This window comes from Triturus cristatus, chromosome 2_1, assembly GCF_964204655.1.
Source record: "Triturus cristatus chromosome 2_1, aTriCri1.1, whole genome shotgun sequence".
NCBI lineage: Eukaryota > Metazoa > Chordata > Amphibia > Caudata > Salamandridae > Triturus > Triturus cristatus.
The window spans coordinates 218,545,379-218,565,384 of record NC_140581.1 but is presented as its reverse complement, the minus strand read 5'-3'; positions in this window follow the sequence as shown (position 1 = coordinate 218,565,384).

The window sequence follows — 20,006 nt, the reverse complement described above, 5'->3', positions numbered from 1 at the left end:
TCAGAAACAGAAGATGCTTGCAGAATTGATACCATTGCTTTACTGAATCATTTGGCCGAGAATGGACACAAGGTGTCCCCGAATAAATTGCAGTACTGTTTGAGTGAAGTGCAGTATTTGGGTCACCGAATTGAGAAGGGCAAGAGAAAGGTGTCACCAGATCGCATTGAGGCTATTATGAATATGCCTGTGCCCACCACTCAGAGAGAAGTCAGAATGTTCTTGGGGATGGTTGGCTATTGTCGCCAATGGATTCCCAACTTCTCCTTTGAAGCGAAGCCTTTACAACGGCTGACGCACAAGGATGTGAGTGATCCGGTACCATGGGACAATGACTGTTTGATGTCATTTTTGAGGCTGAGAGAAGCCCTGTGTCACACTCCAGCTTTGGGAATGCCTGATTACAACAAGGCATTCACATTGTTCTGTTGCGAGAGAGAAGGTTGTGCATTGTCAGTTCTGACTCAGAATCATGGAGGTATCCGTAGACCAGTTGCTTACTTTTCAGCTACTTTAGATCCAGTAGCTTCTGCGTTGCACGGATTTCTCAAATCCGTTGCTGCAACAGGTGTCAGTATTGAAAGATGTGAGAGTATTGTAATGGGACATCCACTTACAGTCTATGTGCCACACTCTGTTGAACTGCTGATGACGAGGACCAAAACACAGCACCTCATGAACAATAGATTAACACGCTATGAGCAAGTTATACTTGCTGCAGAAAATTTGACTTTGAAGAGGTGTTCTGTTTTGAATCCTGCAATATTGATGCCTATTCCAAATGCAGATGGTGAAGACAGTGAGGATCCCGATTGTCTCGATGTGACTGAACTATGCACCAAACCAAGACCAGACATTGTTGATGAACCGCTCCCTGACCCTGATGAAATTTTCTTTGTGGACGGTTCATGCTTAAGAGACGATGTTGGTTGATTAAGAGCAGCATTTGCTGTTTGTACCATCACAGGAGTTGTTGAAGCTGCTTGTTTAGAGGGAGTACACTCCGCACAGGAATCTGAAATCATTGCTTTGACCGGTGCCTGTTTGGCTGCTGATCAGATCAGGATAACGATTTACACTGATAGTCAGTACGGGTTTGGTGTGGTTCACGATTTCGGGCAGTTATGGTCACAGAGAGGATTCATGATATCTTCAGGTTCGCCCATTAGAAATGGGGAATATGTGAGACAGTTGTTGGAAGCATTACAATGTCCGAAAGAAATTGCAGTTGTCAAGTGTTCTGCACACAGCAAGGGGAGTGATTTCGTTTCCCTGGGAAGTAATTACGCGGATGAGGTTGCCCGGTTTTGTGCAGAACAAGGATGCATATTTACAGGAGGGTACACTGGAGAAAGCCAAGAAAGAACCGAGCTGAGCGTGATGTTAGCCATGGCAAATACATGGGAGGAACTAAAACGATTGCAGGATGAGGTTACTGACCAATAACGAGATAGCTGGATACGAGCGGGATATGAGAAGGGAGAGGTGGATGTGTGGGTTTTGAGTGATGGACGAGCTGTGCTACCGGAAAGTCTGTTGAACCCAATGGCAAGGTTGATACATGGTGCAGTACATCTTGGCAGAGACGCAATGGTGCGAGTGTTCAGACAGACATGGTACAATCCGAAGTTCCGTGAGGTTGCTGAAGCTGTATGTCAGAGGTGTGTTACATGCCAGCAGATGAATGCAGGAAAGAAGACTGCTGTAACTTTGAATCACATTGGGAGATCAGGAGGGTCTTTAAATAGGATGCAGTGGGATTTTATTGAGATGCCGAAGTGTAATGGGTTGAGGTGCATCTTAGTTGTGGTATGTGTCTTTTCAAGGTGGGTGGAGGCTCGCCCAACACGTAGCTGCGACACACTCACTGTAGCTAAGCTGTTGTTGAGGGAACTTATCCCTAGGTTCAGATTTCCGACCTCTTTGGAGACAGACAGAGGGACACACTTCCACAGTGAGATCATGAAATTGCTCTGTGCTGCCTTGAATGTGGATCAGAGATTGCATTGCAGTTATCGACCAGAGGCTTCTGGGATTGTGGAACAAGTTAATGGGACTTTGAAAGAGCGAATGGCCAAAGTGTGTTCTTCAACATCCCTGAAATGGCCTGACGCACTGCCTTTGGTCCTCATGAGCCTTCGTAGTGTTCCTGATAGGAGAACGGGGTTGTCACCTCACGAGATCCTGATGGGGAGGGCAATGCGATAACCAGCGATACCTGCTACTGCTCTGATTAAGATCACAGATGACTTAATTCTAGACTACTGTAAGGGACTGGCTGACGTAGTCCGTTCTGTGTCCCAGCAGGTGCAAGCAGCAACTGTTCCAGCCGCAAGTGACCTGTGCCACGACCTGTGCCTGGGAGACTAGGTGCTTGTCCGCAAGCACGTAAGGAAGAGTTGCCTGGATGTTCGTTGGCGTGGCCCGTACCAGGTAATACTGGTCACGAACACGGCAGTGAAGTGTGGGGGACTGCCGAACTGGGTGCATGCCTCCCATACCCGTAGAGTTCCAGCACTCTTGGAAGATACAGCCCCTCTCGTGAATGAAAATCCAGCTGAGGTGGCAGGGCCATCTGAGAGGGCAAGTCAAGCTGTGATGGTTGCTGATGCAGCTGGTTGTGCACTAGATTGAGCTGAAAGGGGTTGTGTCAATCAAAGCCCCAAATTTGACTCTGACGGAGAAAGTGTTGCTGTGGGTGCCGAAGGAGGAAGTACTGCACAGGGTACCCAAAGGGAGAGCAGAGGTGCTGCAGAAGCAGAAGAGGTTTGGCCCGTGAGTCAGAGACGGCTGAACCTGAGGTTGGCGCCTGAAAGAGATCTTGCCCCAGTTTCTGAAACATCTGAATCTGAACAGAGTGACGAAGAGCAAGTTTGGGGTAGTTTGAGATGAACCAGGAGGAAAAGAGTGCCGTGTTGAAGGTACGCCTCACCAGAGTGGACATACGCTTAGACTGTTGCCAGGAGTGTTGAGCTCAGGGAGGCTGAGGTCCTTGATGTTGGTCAGCAACTCTCCGAACTTGAAAGTGGATGTGTTGCTGTTGGTTTCAGGAGTGGAGATCGAAGGAATACTGACTCTCACTATTACGAAACCACCACTTCTGAGCAAAATCCGTGAACTGATTCTGGAGAAGCTGGTTTTTCCAACATTTGGTTATGTACCACCGCATGAGGAATCAATGGTGCTTCGTCTTGAACTTTTGCAGCGTGTTTTAGAGATCTTAGGAGCTGATCTTATTTTGGACTGAAGGTGAACTTTATGGTACACAAAAGTCTAAAAGAAGATAACCTAGGCCAGAGTGGAAGGAGGATAAACTTAGGGACTTTCCGTCAAGAAAACGAAACAGGGCTAGGGAAGTCTTTTTGTGGACTGTGTAAATAAGGAACTGAAAGTGCAGGGGGATTTCCAGCTCTTGAAGTATCGTTCGAACTGGTTGACAAGCGATATCTGGAGGAGAAAGAGACCCTTAATTGTTGCTGTCAAACCAAGAACTTTGAGAACTTTGCAAAGATGGTAGATGCTGGAAATACTCACCGTAGGTCTAAATTAGTGATAGGTACACTTATAGGGTTGGTAATAGTTTCTATAGCCATAATAGTTATAGCCTTGTATATCGTTTCACATGAGCAGGAAGGGAAGGTACAGGGAACACCTACGTCAACCACTTCTAGCCAAAAGGAGGTCACTATAGGAGCTAAAAGATCTTTACTAATCGAAGAAAGTCGTAGATTTCACATAGATATGTCTAGAAGTGATTTTAAGCTTAATGCGTATGTGAAGCTGCTGTATGAGTACGTTGATGCGATGGATGCGAAAGACTGTTATGTGTGCATGCAGTTACCTTCTTCAGTAGATGAGGGTATTAGATACCATCACCTTCCACTAATGTATGGAATTTCTTGTAGTTTGTTGCTTAGTATTTATTATGAAAGAGGTCAGTTTGAGTATTTATTTTCCAATTACGATGCAGTACTTCCTGAGGTTCCAGCTTACAAGCATTTGAATAAATATGATTATTACAAGTCAGAAGACAGACTCCAGAAGTATTTCATACCGTCTTTGGAACTGGATACGGCTTATGCTCATCGGCATAATTTGACATGTTCATTGTCAGATACAGAGAAGTTTATTGGTCAAGTAGAAGATAGATATAGAAAACTAACTGAAACACCAAATACAGGGTATAGTCCAGTAGATTGGACAGACGAGGAGAGATTACACACATCTAAGGGGGGTTATTGACCCATAGCATTAGACCAAGAGCAAAGGGGAAGTTGTGTGTAAGACGTTACTAGACGTATTATGAAAAGGTTCCCATAGGACAGAGTATGTGTGATCCTATTTTCACTATGGAAGATTCAGCTAAGAACTTTTTGCAAGGCTCGGTGCAAGTGATTCCAACTGTTTATTATGTGTGCGGAAGGAATGCCTATGTGAGGTTGCCAGCGAATGTACAATTTATTTGTACATGTTATTTGACCATTATCTTTCCGAAAATCTATCATGCAGAAGATTTGGAGCTTTTGGAGACTGGACACCATTCTAAAGTAAAAAGAGCTGCGAGTGCAGGGACGGTGATTGGTGATATCTTTGGAGCAATAATACCGAGTGGTGGATGGAGAGATGTTATCGATAAGGACGATGGTTTTACAGAACCGCCTTGCTTTAGATGTATTATTAGCAAAAGAGGGCGGAGTCTGTAAACTATTGAAAGTTCAGGAATGTTGCACGTATATCCCAGACAACAGCAAGGATCTGGAGACATATATAGAGAACATTACCACGATTCATCAAGGGATTGAGGATGTGACTGAAGAGGGTGTGTGGGAAAAGATTGGTAAAGGATTTGGTCGTGTGGGAAATTGGGTTGCGAATTTGGGGAAAGGGTTCCTTGGGTTCGTGCTAAAACCCCTCATCATTGTTGTAGTTTGTGTGATCTGTTTGTGGGGACTCATCAGAGCTTACAAGTGGTACAGAGGAAACAGAATTGAAAGAGCTCTCAGAGCGAGTGAAATGCGAATGGCCAGACTGCAGGACAGTCAATATAAGAATATGGAGAGATTCTGACGGGGGAAGATGGCAACAAGTACTGTTTAGGTTGGTTCTTTCTCCAAGGGAATTAATTGTGTGATGGTGTGATGACATTTGTCATTCAAGGGGGGAACTGATAGAGCGCCACGTTATTCTGAAATTTGTAGGGGTGCATCATATTCACTGTTAGTCCGTACCCACATATTAATCGAAATAGTTTAAGTGCGACATAGAAATTGTATTATTAGTATCGTTTAACATAGAGTTGATTAGAAATGTAACCATGCATTTTATGAAGAGTAATGTCGTAGATCATTGCAAATGTATTTTAGTAAATGCATAATGTTTGATTTTATGTAATGTAACGTGTTAGGTTAAACGTGTGCCATGTTAAATTTGCATGTGTAGTCTGTTTACTCATGTATAAAGGAGTAATGAACTAATGCTTAAAGTGTGATTTAGGAGTGTGTTTAACAGTGTAAAGGCCTGATCGCATATACATTTAAAGAGAAAGGCCTGTTCATTTCTTATGTTTGCTAAACGTTGTAGGCCGAAAATGATTTCCCTTGGTAAAGGCTTTGGGTTTCAGGAGGATGTAAAATCTTAGAGAAGTGAAAAGTTTCTCGTTCCCATGTTTCTGTTGCAGGTGCAAGAACATTTAGCTCGTTAGAGAGACAAGGTCTTTGTTTTAGGAGTTAGGATGGTACGAGAAGCCAACAGGGGAGTACATTGGAATTTACGGATGATACTTTCAGCGGAGAAGGTGCCTGGGACCCAAGGTCAAGCTAACCGTCGTTGGATGGAGTACAAGTTTCATTGGAAAAGTACTGGAAGAAGACCTGGCTGAAGAGGTGTGCCGAAGGGCGTGTTCTATGTTTTTGGTATTTTGTAATAGGGACAGTGCCCCGAGGGTGGAGCAGTTGAGGTTTAGATGGGAAGCTAGAAGGAGCATCTTAGAACGAGCTCTGACTAAGTGAATGTACTTCTAATGAAGTCTTCACTTCTGACATCTTTTATTCTCTTGCCTAGAAGGGAAATGCTAAGTAAGGATGTCACCTTAGAGATAGAGTAGGGATAGACTAATCGATTTTTTCCTTTTAGGCTAATGATTCCTAATGTAGACATTGGACTAACAATTGCATTTCTTATGCTTCTGGAACTATTTATTCTTTTTATTCTGAGTCGGTTGAGACTCTTACATAGAATTTTCTTTGTATTATTGCCCATTTATCTTCTTGACCTTGTGTTAAGGTGTTTGTATGTGCAGTTATTCTTGGTTGTAATAAAATCCTAAAATTTTAGATTCGGAGTCAGTGGTCCTTTTGAAATGAGATTTGCTTCTGTTGATTATGGATTAAGAATTGAATTTCCTCCCCTCTACGCTATTTAGCAGATAAAAAGATCCTGGCGACCTGAGAGGATTCTTGAAGGTAACTAGGTAGACAAGAATACGGTCCTAGAAAATTTGATCTGGTGGTTAAATTGCACTATCTGGGCCTCTCAAGCCATAAAGCGGAGTGCTCTGAGCAAGTGATTTTATCCCCCAGCATAAACAATCAATGACAACGCCAATATTTCAGATGGAGATTTCTAGCCACAGTTTCGTCACCTTTTGAATATTCCTCAGGAGATAGACTGGATCTGAAAACTTTTCAGCAGTACCTCTGTGCACCAGTAGGTGATGCCGTGTGGCTACACACTGACGCATTCAGCTCTGGAAATGACTTACGAAGCCTATTTAGGTGCCATTACTGCACACTGACGTCAGTTCCTTTCTTTCTGCACCACCAGTGATGAATCCAGAGCTACTTCTCGTATCTTTAAGACCCATCTTTACCTCAAAACAATTGCAAAATCAGTAGGCAAGGAAATGTCACCTCCCAAAACAACAGGAACAAAAGGTTTTAGACCTTTTAGAGACTGTCGCAAACAAATGTCTGTGAAAAATCCTCATTCAGGTTTTCCTAGGCTTAAGGGTGAAGTACATGAAACCATGTATCAGGAGCACATTCAGTTTGTAAAAACTGCTCTCACCCACAACAAGTTGTGGCATGCTTCATCATAGGGCTGCTACAAAACGCCTCAGTGCAGACCAACGCTTGAGGCAGAGCAATAGGGAGGGGTTGACAATACAAACAAATAAAGAAGGAAAAGAAAAGGATCATGAATAGGTGCAGACAATGAATGTTAAAACTAACAAAGGGATACCCTCATAACAATTTTATTTCTAGATTCCCTTGTCAGGATTAAAAAAGGTAAGAAGTAGCCTCGGATGGTGGTGATGTGAGTGAGTTATGCACTCTCCACCCCCGTTCTATATAGAGGTCAACATGTTTCTGCTGGATCCTGTCTCTCTACCGGCATTCATCAGGACAAAAAGATCCCTATGCTGAATTTCCTTGCTGTCACATATACCCCATGTATTACCACTGTACTAAGTGTTACTCCACCTGTTAGTGTAGTCCAGTACACTTACTCATGTATGAGATCTGTAATTGAGAAGATAAAAACAAACAGTGAAAAGGGTCTGTACAGTAATAAACAGACAAACAACATAAATGATACAAGTGAATAAAATGTGCTCTTTATGATACCTTATAGAATCAACCAACTTAGTGCGACACGGGCGTCCTTTCAAATTAAGATATACACCCGATAATATGGGCTAACAATACCCTCTTCTTTATTATTATGAACTCTCAGTGCGAATGTCTTATATTAAAACACTACGTGCCTATGTCCATTGGCGAAACATGAACACACATCTATAAAAAGAAGGTAATGCTGGTAATCATGCTCCAACAGTACTCATACTATTGCCATGTGCTACTGCAATAAGCAGGGCAGGGTAGGTCACGGACCCTGCAAATGGCTGAACCACCAAGAATTTTCCTAGCGATTAACCACCTGGCAGGATCATTGGATGCTGATCACAAGCGGCAGAGTCACCCCGGGGTTGAATGAGGAGAATATTGGCACAATCTGTTTGCCACCACTAACAATGTGCAATGTCAGCACCTCTTCGCGTTGTAGTTTCCAAGACGTCTCTTGCTCAGAGACGTTTTCCAACTGTAGTTGAACTTGGCACCCCTGCATGCCTTTCTCCAGATACCACTCTGCCCCAATTTCCCAAGAAGATCAGGACCGACCAGGCTCATGTCATCCTAGTTGCCCCGGATTGGATATGGAGGGCATGGTATCCAGAAATCCTGGGCTTGGGGCCTTCGCAATCTCCAACTTCATGCTTGGAGATTGAGTGGTGACATTTGAAACTTTCAACCTCCCTCTGGAGGTGGTTGATGTCATCTTGCCAGACAGGTGTCCCTCATTAAAAACTTTATACACCTGCTGTTCGATCAAATTTCTGTCTTGATGCATTCTTGTGCAGATAGATCCCACCTCCAGGCAAAGTTATTTGATGTTTTGTCCTTGACCCAAGAAGACTTTGCTCTGGGCACAGTTACACGGTATTGAGTCCTCTAGGAGTCAATATTAATAATCAGAAAAAAATAAGTCCCGTTCAAATGTAGTTTCCAATCCAATTTGCTTCTTTATTTTCTGAGTATGCAGTCCTTCAGTACATTCATAAGAACATCTCAACAATTTGACACAGGTATAACCACAGCCAACACGTATTTCGGGGACAAACAACTTTCTCAAGGATTAAAGTTAAACAAAGAAATACAATAAGCTCTCACAGCAAAGTAGGCGTTGATTATATTTCAAATGATGAAATCAAAGACAACAGAACACAAAAACTACACACTAAACATCACCATATTTCTTAGTTGATCTAATTCCCCTTTTAGATTTAATTTCTCACATACTCAGTTGTGAGCAGGGACTTCACAATTAGTGTTTATCTTCCTTATGTTATATATACTGTTTAACAAAAGATTAAAATTAAACTCTTACCATTACCTTACATATTCATGCCTTATTGTATCTTACTCCACTTAATCATGTAATTAGAAACTTAAAATGTTAGATCAAGAATAACAGAATCAGTATGAAATCAAAACTAGAACATCAAAATTATGTTGTGTTTAAGACCCTTATATCAATCATATTGTCAATTCATGAACATTGAAATCAAAAATCCAGGGCATCCAAAGTTATACCTTAATTGCGACCCTTAAGTCAATCCTATCATCATAGAAATCATCTCTATGCGTTTTCTATACATGAATAAACTATGATGTTATGCTAGTGTATACAAACTTCAAATAAGGTCACTTAGCCCCAAATTCATTGGTTACGAAAAACACCTCTGACCACTCTGTTTAATTAATCAAACTTTTCCTGTTCTGCCAAACATCTCTTGTTTTTTTCAAGGTATTTTATGTTCAAGCAACACACGTTATTCGATTCCTGTAGGACGCCATGCTATTTTGCCATGTCTTTTATACTGCATGGTTACTGTCCGAGTTAAGGCATGTGGTATAACCTGGAATTGGTACTATTCCTTCTACCTCTCTCCATTGAAATAGAAGAAAGGTTTTGACTTTAAATCCATCTCTTGTTTCAAAAATAATTATTCTCTACCGTTTCTAAGGAAGAGTCACTGTGAAACTTAGTTATAATAATATACTATGCTTTTACTCTATTCTACTGTTTGCAGACCAACGGGACCCGGTTGTTTGCTCTTGAGGAGAGATTCCCGCACCGTGTCCATTATTATTGTACATGTCACCTTGATCATTGTAAAGCGCTCTGATACCCGCAGAGGTAATGTTCGCGCTATATAAAACTTTATAAATAAACACATAAATAAACACATACCAACTAGATAATACTAAAATATCAAAATATCAGAAAGCAATTTTTTCAAAAATAAAAAAGCTCTATTCCTCTGTCAGGAATCAAACTTGATTTCTGTAATCTTGAATATAGATAGTAACACCACACCTTCACCTGATAAAGAACTTGATGTCAGATCCAATAAAAATACCACAATCTAGTGATGCTTGCTCCAGTCATAATGAGTAAACAGTTCCCTGCCTGCCCCCCTTCATCTGGGTTTGACTTATTCTATTTGTAAGTGTTTATTCACAATAAAGTAAACTGTTCCCTATCTGTGTGCAAACCTTTTCGTACTGATTTCACTTTGTCAATCCAAAATGTTTCCCTTATTCTCAACATATGTTCTGAGGTTTCCCTTCTCAATTTCGGTTTTACTTATTCATTTCCTAAGAGTTTGACCACTGTCTCTGGAGTATGTTCACCCATTATTGATGGTTCTCAAATGTTCTCATGATTGTTCCTTCAATTGCCTCACTGTGAAGCTCACATACTTTAAACCACAGCTACATATGATAAAGTAAACTCATGATCTTGTATTGCAATCGATACAAACCTTAATATCATACCATATCATGTTGTACTATCAATGGATATTTGAATTACATATAATAATACTGATATTTGTAGAGCGCGAACAGCTACCTCACGAGGAGGTGTCCCGGCGCTATAGACCGCTGGGGAACCCGTCCTGGCTATCCCTGTGAGATGGTCCCTTTCTGGGTATCTCCAAGGTGAAACCAGGCATCCCCAGCGTCCGTGGGGGGCCGTTGTAGAGATGAGGCAAGCTTAATGCCCAGAGTTGCCGAGTGTGTTCCTGGTTAGAGTAGGTACCGAGGCGAGAATTATCGAATCCGTTTTGACCCTGGTCCACGACCCTGCCGCGTCGGGAATTGAACCCTGGTCCCTGGCCAATTCTCTGCTTACGGGTCTGCCGCCTCTAACCAGTGAGCCACACCTCTCTATATTTATAACAATTGTATGAACCACATTTATGACACCCAGCAGGTAAAATTGAAAGCCATTGATTACCTTCCTGTGTATCCTTGATATGATTTTTGCACCTTGATGTGTCACTGGGACTTAGAAAGACCTATGGTGCCCCCCTACATATCCCTGCACCATGTGGCAGGCATCGCATGGTAACTGCAACGTAGTGCAGGGATGTGTTTGCACCCTATATTTTGTATTGCGGCGGGGGCTGCAACCCGCATCCCCGCCACAATGTAAAATATAGGTGATGCGACCGCCGTTGTGGCAGTTGCATCATAATTCGGATTGTGGGGAGGCCACCTCATAGGCAGCCGGTCCCAAATCGGAAAAGATGGCGGGCGAATTGTAATGAGGCCCTTAATCCTTACATTTCTGATATTCATGCCCATTAAGCTGCTTCACAGCTGCTCCTTGTGGCATTTTACCCTCAAGACAGTGTTACTCGTTGCCATAACATGGGCGCAGCTTCAAGCTCTCTGTGTCATCCCGCTGTATACAACCTTCTTCCAAGACAAGCTGGTTTTGTGGACATGCGCATCCTTCCTGCCTAAAGTTGGTACAACGTTCCACGTCAGTCAGAACATTACCATGCCGATGTTCTATGCTCCACCTCACCCTTCTAAGGAGGAGGAAAGACTCCATTACTTTGACCCCAAGAGAGCTGATGAGCTTTTACATAGATCCCACCAATGAACACTGTGCGGGTGATCAGGTGTCTGTGGGCCTCTTTATAGTGAAAAAGGCAAGGCTGTGCAGAACCATCTCTCATTGTATCATTCTCTACATTAGGATCTGCTATGCAATGGCTAAAATGCAGCCTCCAGAGGGAGTGCATGCTCATTCTACCAGGGGAAAAGCTGCTACCACTGGATTGACACACAGAATCCCTGCCCTGTACATTTGCCAGGTGGCTACATGGGCGATCCCCCATACGTTCATGAAGTACTATTGTTTAGACAGTCAGATTCGCAGAGATCGTAATTTTGCCTGCTTGGTCCTGCAGGACTTTCTGGTTTGAGTCCATCTACAGACCACCTCCATATGGGTGCTGCTTGGTATCTGTTCAAATGGTGAGGAATCTGTGGTTAGAAATCTCAATCTGAAGAACAAGTTACTTACCTTTGGTAATGGTGGTTCATTAGTGCACACAGACTCGTTAAATTTGTATTTGGGTATGTATTTGTATGCGGTATTTATAGAGTGCAGCTATCACCCAACGGGAAACTTGGCGCTATAGTACGTGAATCATCAGTCAGATATGACAACAGGTGTGGGGTAGCATGGAGAGACCTCAATGATGTTAGATTCTAGGGAACAGCCATGTTTTGACCTTTTTCCTAAATTGCAGAAGGTTATGGGACTGTCTGATTTCCAGAGGAAGTTTGTTCCACAGCTGTGCAGCAGCCGAGCTAAGCGCCCTACCTCCTGCCTTGGTTCTTCGAATTTTAGGAGTTCTCACCAAGTAGGTAGTGGAGGAACGAAGACACCTCGACGGGATGTACCATGCAAATGTCTCCCGCATAGGTTTGGGTCCGTGAAGAGCTTTGAATACCAAGTAAAGAGATTTAAACTGGATTCTCTGCATGATTGGTAGCCAATGAGGCTCTGCTAGGGCCGAGAAATCCTGACGAGCGGCGAGGTTTCATCAATACCAATTTGGCCGCCAAAGTTTGAACTTTTTGAAGGCGTTCAATTAGGAATTTTGGGGACTCCAATAATAGGGCGTTACAGTAGTCCAGCCTGCTGAGGATGATACCTCCAATGACCAAGGCTATGGCCGTATTAGGCAACAGCGGGAGGATCTTCCTCAGGGCTCTGATCAGGGAAAAACAGCTCCCCACCAGCTAATTTACATGTACTTCCAGATTTAAGTTTGCATCTAGCATGACTCCCAGCTTAAGTACTGATTTAGCCGGGATCAGAGTAGAGGCAGTTGAAGAAGGTCAGAAATTATCTGGAAAAGGAAAGGGGACTTTCCCCACAGCACAGTGCAAGATCTCAGTCTTGTCAGAATTAAATTGAAGAGAGTTGGCTCTTTGCCAACAGGCAGTGTCCTACATGCAGGCATGAAATGTCACAAGAGGTATCGACTGATTCCCCTCTAAGGAGAAAAAGAGCTGAGTATCCTCAGCATAGTTTGCCAATTTCACACCATGCGCCTTTATAATATCGATCAAGGGTCTCATATAGATGTTAAAAAGGATGGGACTGATCGCTGATCCCTGAGGAACGTCATGATGGACATTGGAAAACTGAGATTGATACGGAGGGAGAGACACCGCCTGACACCTGCCAGATAAATAGGAGCAAAACCATTCTAGAGCTGTGCCTGACAGACCGATCTCATCCAGCCTGGTCAGCAAAATGTCATGGTTGACCGTGTTGAAAGCGGCAGACAGGTCAAGAAAATAAGAATGCCAGATTGTCCCCTGTCTGGCCTCAATTGAAGATCGTCTATCACAGTTACCAGAGCAGTCTCAGTTCCATGGCCAGGTCTAAAACCGAACTGTACATCATCTAACTTAGAATTAGATTCCAGGAACTGAGACAAAGTTTTGTTGACCAGTCGTTCAATGATTTTTACCGGATACAGTAAGTGTGAGATCGGTCTGTAGTTACTAGCACAGGTAGGGTCGAGTGTCGCTTTTTTAAAAAGTGGAGTGACCACCGCCCGTTTCCAACATGCTGGTACTGATCCAGAAGTCAGGGAGCTATTGCAGATCTGTCAAAGAGTGGAAAAAAGCTCAGAGCCCAATTCCTTCCACATTTTATGTGGAAGAGGGTCTAAAGGGGAACCAGATGACACACCCATGGCAATTCTATTAAAGTTCTCCTCCGTGGGTGGCTCAAAATGGTTCAGGAAGGTCGACCGGCTTGGCTCCACCCCGTTCTCCATGTCTGGATCTCGAGACCCGCTAATTTTAGTGATAGGACCTTAATTTCCGGAGAGGTTATTCACCTTCAATCCATCAATATTTTACTGATTTTCTCCAGAAAGAAGGTCGCTAAATTGTCACACAGAGCTTGAGTTGGCAAGATTTTACATTGTGTACATTCAGGGGCCGCAATATCCTTTACTATTTTAAGAATTGTTCTGGAATTATTTTTTGAGTTCAAAATAATATTTGCAAAATATTCTGATTTTGCTGCAACAATTTCCTTCCTATATTCTACTGTTGCGGCCTTCCACCTAGATTTATCTTCATTGTGGTATAACTTCCTCCACTTCCTCTCCGCCTGCCGGCAGGTCAATTTGAAAGATTTAAGGTGATCGTTATACCAGCAGGCTGATGGCATGCCAGTCTTACAATTTTTCATAGGAACAACCTGGTCAAGCCTAAATTTAATCTGATCACAAAAATCTACATAATTATCTTCCACTGGGCTCCCATTATTGAAATCCTCTTCAAAAGAAAAGACCGAGGATGAAGTAGTCTTCCTTTTTAAGAGTCCCTTCCAGTCTCTGCTCCTGAATGTCCTTATCTCGCTGGTAGCTGACCGTACCTTCCTCGGATTGAATATCTACAACTTGACCAAATAATGGTCAGACCAGCCAACTGGTGAGATTTCTATTGCCCCAAAGGCCTGTTCCTTAGAGAATATCAAGTCCAGTGTGTATCCCCCCCCCCCTTGTGGGTGGCTTCATTGATCCATTGGCACAGGCTCAGACTCTCACAGGACTGAATTAGATTACTGTATCCTGAATCCAGGTTCCCATTAAACCATAGATTAAAATCATCCAAGGCAAACAGATTAGAGTGGGTAAGGGCCATATTACAAATAACATCTACCAGTCTCTGCATATGAGGTGGGCTAATCGCACCAGGGGGTCTGTAGCAGATTATACCCACCAGTAAATGGCCTTTTGGGTCTTTAAGTGAGAAGCCCAAGAGCCCAAATCCTTCTACTTCGTCTATATCTAATTGAACGAAGTCCAGACTATCCTTAAAGATAATCCGTGCCCCATCTCTTCGCCCTCTAGTTCTTAGTCTACGTAGGATTTTGTAGCCTGGAGGACAATCTATTCCTAGTTCTACCTCACAACCCAAATGTGTCCAAGTTTCCGTCATAAAAAAGACATCTAAGCAGTGAAAGTCCAGTAACAACTGGATCTCCACATGATGTTTGGGTAAAGATCTGACGTTAAGCAGCCCTATCGCCAGAGTATCTTTCCTAACAAAGTCAGCCACTATGCCATCCGTTTCCTCAAATTGTAACATATCAGTCCTGTTGTCCATTAACTTACCAATCTGTTGTAGTGCTTCGCTAGAGTAGCAGATATTCCTGTAAGCAGTCTCCCCTTCATCCAAACGGGCAGCATGGCTGGCGCTGCACGCAGCCGGAGCGCGGACGGGCTTGCCTTAGGCGCGCCATCAGCGCGCCAGCGGCGTGCCCTCTGCGTGGCCACGCCAGCGTGCTGCTTAAGTAGGTTTAGGCTAAAAAGACTAGAGTGCTCACCGCCAAAAATGGCGGGTCTGCTCTAACAGACGGGCACCGCAGGTCAGTCTGGAGGCTAAGCGTTTCAACAGGAATGGAACAGTGCAACAATACACTTAAAAACAGACACAATGTTAAAAGAAATGATTTAAAATGTTCAAAGGAAGCGTTTCTCAATATTGTGCAAATTAGCAGGTAGCAGTCACCCCCAACACACAGAACAATCACGTAGCTTCAGTGCGCGGCCACGCCAGTGTGCTGCTTAAGTAGGTTTAGGCTAAAAAGACGAGTGCTGACCAACAAAAATGGCGGGTCCGCTCTAACAGGCGGGCACCGCAGGGCAGTCTGGAGGCTAAGCGTTTCAACAAGAATGGAACAGTGCAACAATACACTTAAAAACAGACACAATGTTAAAAGAAATGATTTAAAATGTTCAAAGGAAGAGTTTCTCAATATTGTGCAAATTAGCAAGTAGCAGTCACCCCCACCACACAGAACAATCACGTAGCTTCAGTGCGCGGCCACGCCAGCGTGCTGCTTAATTAGGTTTAGGCTAAAAAGACTAGAGTGCTGACCGACAAAAATGGCGGGTCCGCTCTAACAGGCGGGCACCGCAGGTCAGTCTGGAGGCTAAGCGTTTCAACAAGAATGGAACAGTGGGCCAAGCGTCGGACCAAGATGGCCGCCTAAAACCTCGGCTCCGTCGAGACCGTCTCCCTGACTCATATATCCTGCCAGTAATCCTGTCCCACTAGGTTCCTAAATGGTGGCCGAATGCTAGCGGAACCAATTCATGTAACTCTGACCCCCGAGCGATGCCAAGAACCAGAGATACGAAGCCACGTCTTTTCGGGCCTGGACAGCTATTACACACTGGGGGCTGGAGTGCTGCCGCTGCCGGCGAGGTGTGAGGTGGAGCCGTCCACTCGGACCGGAAGTCGCCGGTTGGCGTGAAACCTGCCGGACTGAGTACGTCACCATACCCTGTGGCGGTGCCTTTAATTGTAATAACAATTGCATAGTGGGACCCCCCTCAGGATCATGTGTGGAGGTGGTTGCATCCGCTGATGTGCGCTGGAGACCGGAACGACTGCCCGATAGAGCCGGCGCTTCGCTGTCCAGTTCGCCATAGGGGTGGAGATTGCCCCTTGCATTTTTCCGATGGTCCTACTGTGTCTGTCGGCGCGGTGTGCTCAGAGGCTGGGATGAGATCGCCTCTCTGCCTGCAAGCAACTGCGAGCCCACGGCTGCTGGATGCATAGCGGCTGACTCCACTGTTCCTCTCCGAAGTGCCGGTGCGTAAAATAATGGAGGAATCCTCCCTGTGACCGGGGATCCGCCTGGGCCACCCTTCAGGGTGCACGGATGCTGGTGCGACACCATCAAAGCGGGTCACGGCACCGTGTGGGGGAGCACGTGTTGATGCCCCCACTTCCCTGCTGATGAGCACCTCCCGTTTAATAAAGCTGCCGTCTTGTTCTCGCATGTCACCCGCCATGGTCTGTGAGACGGCTGCTACAAGAGAAAGTGACTTCCAGTGGTGAGGTGCACAGACGCTAGCTTACCAGCCGGACACAGGCACATAGTACGGGCATACCCCTTGCGCCCACTGCCCCTGACCTCGATATTTGCAATACACAGGCAGCTGAAGCACCAAGGTCTTTCCATCTGTACCGCTCCTACCCACATCCGCAACAGAGGACTCGGCCCAGGCACAGCCGGTATATCTGGGGGCTCGGGAGAACAATGGCAGGTAGACAAGACGCAGATAAGGGCCCTGCCAGGGGTCCCAGGAGCATGAAACAAGTCCAGTCGAACAAACTGTACCGATACACGCTTCCCAAGGGCTCACCGAATGACCCGCGTCATACTCCTAAAGGGGTGGAAGACTCCGAAAGCGCCACCCGAGACCTGACACTGCAAGACGTTCTAGCAGCCATCAACGGAGTTAAATCGTCATTAGAACACAAAATGGACACTATTTCCATTGATGTGAACCTCATTCGTGCTGACCTCACGAAAATGTCAAATCTCAGGATATAAAGACGGCCAGTCTGACAGACGACGTATCTCTACTCCAACAAGAAGTGTGAGATCTTAAATCCTTCTGTGAGACGGCTGAACGCAAACTGGACGACTACAAAGGACGGTCTCGACGCAACAATGTTCGAATCTTGGGAGTGCCTGAAAAATTGGAAGGGCCAGCCCAGACCTGTTTGTAGAGGACCTCATCTTAAACCATCTGAAACCTAAAGGACTGGGAACATTTTTCACCATAGAGCGCGCGCACAGAGTCCCGGGTGGGCGATCTAAGCCTGGTGCACCACCGCGCCCCTTAATAGCTCGTGTTCTAAATTTCAGAGACAGGGATGCAATTCTGCAGCATGCACGGTCTGCATCCCCGCTGCACTATGAGAATGCCATTCTATTCTTTTTCCCGGACTTTACACAATTGGTGCAAAGACAGCGTCATACGTTCATGGCCGTCAAGAAGAAGCTCAGAGAAAAGCGACTTAAATACGCCATGATGTTCCTGGCTTGTCTCCGTGTAGATACTGGGGGACGGGCATGGTTTTTTGACAATCTGGAAGTGGCTTCAGACTGGCTGGACAGTCGAATCATCAACGGTTCCGAGGAGAGGAGCGGGGGCGAGGATTAAGAGTTGCAGGACCAAGAATGAGAGTAGCTGGGTGCCTTTATCGTTCACATGAACTTCCACAAGCAACGGGATCCTTGGGGCCCCACAACTGGGCATAATTTCAACATGCTCTGTATCTCACCAGTGAAGCTCGACGAGGACCTATTGGGGACACTTGATTTAAAAGTAAGGTTGGAGGGAAGGGGAGATGGAGTGTTGGCTTTCCTCCTCTTTACTACTTTTAGTTATTTCTTAGTGTTAGAAATTGGGTGGCAGGCACTCTGCCAGTTTGATATGGGCAGTTCTAAGTCCAGAGGGCAGGGAAGCGGGGAGGGGGGTTGTTGGCGGGGGAGTTTGCAGGGATTTTTCATCGTTAGTTTTTACCTTTGACACATAACTATAGGCACAGCGAAGGCACAAAAGACTCACTACGTTATTAATGCACACACACTGGGATAAAAGCATCAAAATATTGAGTTGAAATGTCACCGGGCTGGGGGATAAAATTAAGCGGAGTATAGTCCTGCAATATATCAAGAAGCAGGACCCAGATGTCGTGCCTCTTCAAGAAACACACCTCACGGGTCACTCCTGTAAGGCAATGAACCGGTACGGATATAAACTAGCGGCACATGCGGGAATCACGACTGGCTCCAGAGGGGTGGGCATTATGGTTAGGAACGCATTCCCTCGTAGCGTAACCTCCACTTGGACCGATGACAGGGGTCATTATGTAGGCATCTCTGGCTCCTGGAAGGGACGGGTCCTTACACTGTTGTCTATTTACATTCCACCGGGCCTCCAATCAACTACATTCCAGGACCTCCATACTACCCTTCTCTCTCTTCCGGAGGGGCTGCTGGTATTGGGGGGCGACTTTAACTCAGTTTGCTTGGGCGAGCTCGACCGACATCCCCCTCGTGAGTTGGGGCCCGCTTCCCGCTGATTATCGTATTTCCTTGAGGCGATGGGGCTAATAGATACCTGGCGTACGTTCAACCCTGAGACAAAGCAATACACATTCCACTCCGGAGCCCACCACAGTTTTTCCCGCCTTGATTATATCCTGGTTCCCAGCTCTCAAACCTCCCACATCCAGGAGGTCCGGCACTCAGCTTGGGGCATCTCCGATCATTCGCCACTATGGGCACACTTTCTCCTAGCCCACATGCGGGTGGGTAGAATCACACCCATCAACCCTTGGCACCTCCGTAACCCTAAAATACGCAAAGACCTCTTAGCCACGACAGACAGCTATTTCAAGGAAAATGTGGGCACCGTGCCCTCAGGCCAAATGCTCTGGGAGGCCTTTAAAACAGTGATCAGGGGGGAAGCCCTGTCCTCAATATCAGGCCACAAACGAGAGCAGCAGAAAGCGGTGTCTGACATAGAAACCGACATTCACAGACTTGAGGGAGAACTGAAGGGGCATGATTCTCCTGAGACGCTCCATCTGCTGCGGCTCAAGCAGGATGAGTATAAAGCTCTTGTCTCAGAGGCAGCTCGAACTCTGGAAAAGGAAAAACTTGGAAGAATTTATTACTTGGGAGACAAAGCAGGGAAACTGATAGCTTGGCTGGATAAGCGGGAATGGGCAAATAGACTGGTCCCGGTCCTCCACGATGCTTCTAATACTAAAATAGTAGAACCCCAAGACATAGCTAATCAATTCGCCACACATTTCGAGGCAGTTTATAGGGCGGGAACGCCGTATGCTGAAGAAGATTCCACCGAACTGTTGAGAGACATTGTCCTGCCCGCCCTCACCTCGACAGACAAACTACTAATGGATAGTTCTCTGACCACAGACGAAATAGCCCAGGCCATTAGATCGCTTCAGTCTGGTAAGGCCTCCGGTCCTAATGGGATACCCATAGAACTATATAAACTCTACCCGAACAAAATAGCAGCTCACCTTAAAGTCATGTTTGAGGAAAGCAGGGAATTGGGAGAACTTCCGCTAGATCAACGCATAGCTAACATAGTTGTAATCTATAAAGACAGCAAACCAAAAATAGACTGCATCATATCGTCCTATTTCTCTTCTCAACGCCGAACCGAAAATCCTCGCGTAGGTTCTTGCTAACCGCCTAAGTAAAGTCATATC